Source organism: Gymnoscopelus microlampas (genome assembly GCF_963454915.1).
Source record: "Gymnoscopelus microlampas genome assembly, chromosome: 6".
Lineage (NCBI taxonomy): Eukaryota > Metazoa > Chordata > Actinopteri > Myctophiformes > Myctophidae > Gymnoscopelus > Gymnoscopelus microlampas.
This window is the reverse complement of record NC_139943.1, coordinates 4,036,926-4,041,373: the sequence shown is the minus strand read 5'-3', so window position 1 is coordinate 4,041,373 and position 4,448 is coordinate 4,036,926. Positions and strand designations below refer to the sequence as shown.

Here is a 4,448-nt window from a genome sequence, read left to right as displayed (position 1 = left end):
GTTCAAAACTGTTACTTTTCCGGATTCAAATGAAAAAGTAGCAGTAGCTTGTAGATCTGCTACTTTTGATGCTTTTGTGTGATGCTGTAGTACAGGGGTCTTCAACAGGGGGTCCGGGACCCCTAGGGGGACCTCAGAGCTACTATAGGGGGTCCGCCAAATCTTTGTGTGATAGGATTTAGTTTTTTTTTACATTAACCCTAGAATTCCTTTTCTGAGGGGAACATTATAGCTGAAAATAGCAGATCTACAAGCTCTCAACGCCTCGCGCTGCGAGGCGTTGAGAGCTTGTAGATGTGCTATTTTTGGCAAAGAGGCTATATAGGTGTAGAGGGAAAAAAGAGCAGACTAAGTAAAAAAAACTTTAATCTGAAACACAATTTTATACAATATAGAGTAGGGGGCCCCTGCTTCATCTCTCTCTCAGCTAGGGGGTCCTTGGCCTGAAAACGTTGAAGACCCCTGCTGTAGTATGATCAAGTAGGGCCTTAATTTACGGGGGGAAAAAACACAAAAAGTTAAAATACGGAGATAAGAGGTTTCTGCCCGACAGTAACGTTATATTTAATGGAGTTTCTATGTCATCACTGTTGGGGCGGAAACCTGGTATGTCCAAAACATGACTTTTCAAGAAGTGAAAAAAAAAAGACCTGTTACCATGGATCCAGTTCAGTTATTATCACACACACACACACACACACACACACACACACACACACACACACACACACACACACACACACACACTCACACTTAACCACTTTCAACCTGGCCTCCCAGGACATTTCATTGTACATATTGAAGACCTGGTCAGATGATTTATACAGGCCGTTTCCTCTGCTATTCAGAGCTTTAATTAGTGATGCCATGTTTTGTGAATGGGATTGTGGTGGGTCTTAATATGATGGTGAATATGGGACACATGGGAGTGTCTTTGGGGATTGCTTGTGCAGCCAATGGGCTGCATGTCTGTCTGATGACCTTCACTGTGGGTGTTGCCCTTAAACGTTTGGTTGTTGTGTCCTGTATTGTCTTTCCTGATGAAGGTCTAACGACGGGATGTCATTATCAGAGATCCCCTTCTGAGGTGGAAATGTTCAAAATGTTGGAAAATAGATGATCTACAAGCTCACAACGTAACACGTTGTGAGCTTGTAGATTAGCTATTTTCAAATAGATGAAATATATATTTTATTTTAAATATGGCATTAATTTATGACAAAAAGCAAGGATAATTTTAACTCTCTACAAAGCTGGACAACAGAAAACTTGGTCCAATCCCGAAACATCAAACCTACCTGATCTGTTGTTGACAATGATGCTGAGAGGGTCTGTGTCAGAACCACACAGGCTCACTACTGGGGTTCCCCAAGGCTCGGTTCTGGGTCCTCTTCTTTTCTCTCTCTACACTACATCTCTTGGTGCTGTCATCCACTCCCATGGCTTTTCCTACCACTGCTATGCCGATGACACCCAGCTGATCCTCTCATTCCCCCCCTCTGACACACAAGTGGAGGCACGCATTGCTGCTTGTCTGGCTGACATCTCGGAGTGGATGTCGACGAACCACCTGAAGCTCAACCTGGACAAGACCGAGCTGATGTTCATCCCGGGGAAGGGCTGTCCTCACCGAGACATGGCCATCACCATTGAGAATGCTGTGGTGACGTCAACTCGGACTGCGAAGAATCTGGGTGTGACCCTGGACGATCAACTGTCGTTCTCGGCTAACATCGCATCAGTGACACGGTCCTGCAGATTCCTCCTCTACAACATCAGGAGGATTCGCCCCTTCCTCACGGAGAAAACAGCCCAGGTGCTCATCCAGGCTCTTGTCATCTCCCGCCTGGACTACTGCAACTCCCTCCTTGCTGGTGCTCCGGCATCAGCCATCAGACCTCTGGAGCTTGTTCAGAAAGCTGCGGCTCGTCTGGTGTTCAACCGCCCCAAGTTCTCCCACACAACTATCCTTCTCCGTTCTCTGCACTGGCTCCCCGTAGCAGCTCGCATTCAGTTTAAAACCCTGGTGCTAGCCTATAGAGCAGTGAAAGGAACAGCTCCTTCTTACCTCCGGGTTTTGGTCAATGCCCACACCCCTGCCCGACCACTCCGGTCTGCCACCTCGGGGCGACTGACTCCCTCACCACTCAACGGTCCTTCTGGTCGATCGACACGGTCACGACTTTTTTCTGTTCTGGCCCCACAGTGGTGGAATGAACTTCCCACTGATGTCAGGACAGCAGAGTCACTGCCCATCTTTCGCCGCAGGCTGAAAACCCACCTCTTCAGGAAACACTATCCTTCCTCTTTGCCTGGCCTACTTGTTGTTAACTAGTTGTACGAACTCTTGTTTTATTTTTGTATTGTTTTATTGGATCTTGTTTAGTCGATACACTTATTTGTTTTAGCTCGTGCTCATTTGATTTTGCCATTTTTGTCTCATCTGTTTAAGAAAGTAGGTAGCTGATATATTGCACTTTTACCTTAGCGCTAGGTATACTCTTGGTTGCTTGTTTTTGCAGGAAATGTACTTACAACTTCTGGTGATTAGTAGTTTTCGTTCCCTACCTATGTTGAATACACTTATTGTAAGTCGCTTTGGATAAAAGCGTCTGCTAAATGACTGTAATGTAATGTAATGTAATGTAAAGACATATAAATGTATTGAATGTTTACAGGTGCTCTGTATTATTTAATTGTAGAGTTAACTATCGCAGTGGTTGTCAAAGTGCGGTTGTCAAAGTGCGGCCCCCAGGCCAGGAGTCTTTTTGAGGAGTTGTCCAGGGGGTCCCCAGCAAAATGAGGAGCAGTTCCATTGACCCCTTAACAGACGACGTCACACTGATAAGAACCAGTATGCGTGCAACCAGTATGCTCTTAATGAAACCCATTCTGTCAGGTCTCGCTAGGACGCGCCTCACTAGCCAACACACAAGAGTCTCAATGTTACGCATCAAGTCTCAATGTTAGTAAACAAATAATTGGTCTATTGGAAACCATTTAAGCCTATTGTTTATTTTGGCTTGTGGAAAACAGACGATCTACAAGGATCAGCTATTTACAAAATATTTGGAAAAATCTTTAAAACATGGAACTTTTTTTAATAATATTGAAACACACACATCTACTATTAAGGTCCCTGGAACTAAATATGTTGAAACGGGGGTCTGTGGCCCCATGCACGCGTTTGTGGGTCCTTGACTTTGAAAATGTTTGAGAACCACTGAACAATAAAACATGATAAATATAAAACTGTAAACTGATCACCAGAGCATCACCCTATATATATATATATATATATATATATATATATATGCACACACACACACACACACACACACACACACACACACACACACACACACACACACACACACACACACACACACACACACACACACACACATAATCGCATTTGTTTATTGTTGTAGTGGGGTTGTAGATCTGCTATTATCCATACACAGTAGATCATTGGTTCTCAAAGTGGGGCCCGGGGACCCCCAGGGGTCCCTGGGGAGGGGGCAGTCCCCAGCAAAATGTACACACATCTCAAGCATTTTAACGCCTTTAATATCCATATTTCATACGTTGCCTATTCAAAAATAGCAGATTTCACATCTGCTATTTTTGAAGCTTGTGCATCTGCTATTTGCGGTTTTTCTTTTTTTTTTTAGCATTTTGGAAAAATCTTTAAAGTGTTTGGAATATAATTCAATCTTTAATTAAAACACATTTACACAAATCTTCTTTTCTGGGGGTCCCTGGCAAATTTTTGTTCAGATGCGATCCGCGGTCAAATACATATCAATGTGGGGGTCCTTGATAAAGAAAAGGTTTTGAGAACTGCAGTAGATAGATTGTAGCCTATACTGTACGTTCTAACGTTCCGGTGGGACGGCCCAGTGGGCCCAGTCAGTCAGTCAGTGACCGGTAGGGACGGCCCAGTGGGCCCAGTCAGTCAGTGACCGGTAGGGACGGCTCAGTGGGCCCAGTCAGTCAGTCAGTCAGTCAGTGGCCGGTGGGACGGCCCAGTGGGCCCAGTCAGTCAGTGTCCGGTAGGGACGGCTCAGTGGGCCCAGTCAGTCAGTCAGTGGCCGGTGGGACGGCCCAGTGGGCCCAGTCAGTCAGTGTCCGGTAGGGACGGCCCAGTGGGCCCAGTCAGTCAGTCAGTGACCGGTAGGGACGGCCCAGTCAGTCAGTGGCCGGTGGGACAGCCCAGTGGGCCCAGTCAGTCAGTGGCCGGTAGGAGAGACGGCCCAGTCTAGACAGACAGACAGACAGACAGACAGACGGTGGTTACATTGTAACCTTTTCCTTCCCAACAGGGGGCGGGGCGGAGGAGACCCGCTGTTACGGAGAGAGAGAGATCAACCCGGAACCAACAGAGAGAGACCAGCCTGAGAGAGAGATCACTCTGCGCTGGATCTACTGGATCTACTGTAGTTTAG

The 4,448-nt window shown here is 46.2% G+C and overlaps 1 protein-coding gene across 1 annotated transcript in view; it reads left to right on the top strand.

Annotated features, from left to right (window-relative positions):
• The first annotated feature begins 4,435 nt into the window (after positions 1-4,435).
• The window catches only part of elmo3 (engulfment and cell motility 3), a 60,175-nt gene continuing 60,162 nt past the window's right edge, over positions 4,436-4,448 (top strand). Inside the window, exon 1 of the mRNA XM_084060101.1 lies at positions 4,436-4,448. This exon is cut by the window's right edge and continues 138 nt beyond it. The gene's annotated coding sequence lies outside the window, so the exon portion shown is untranslated.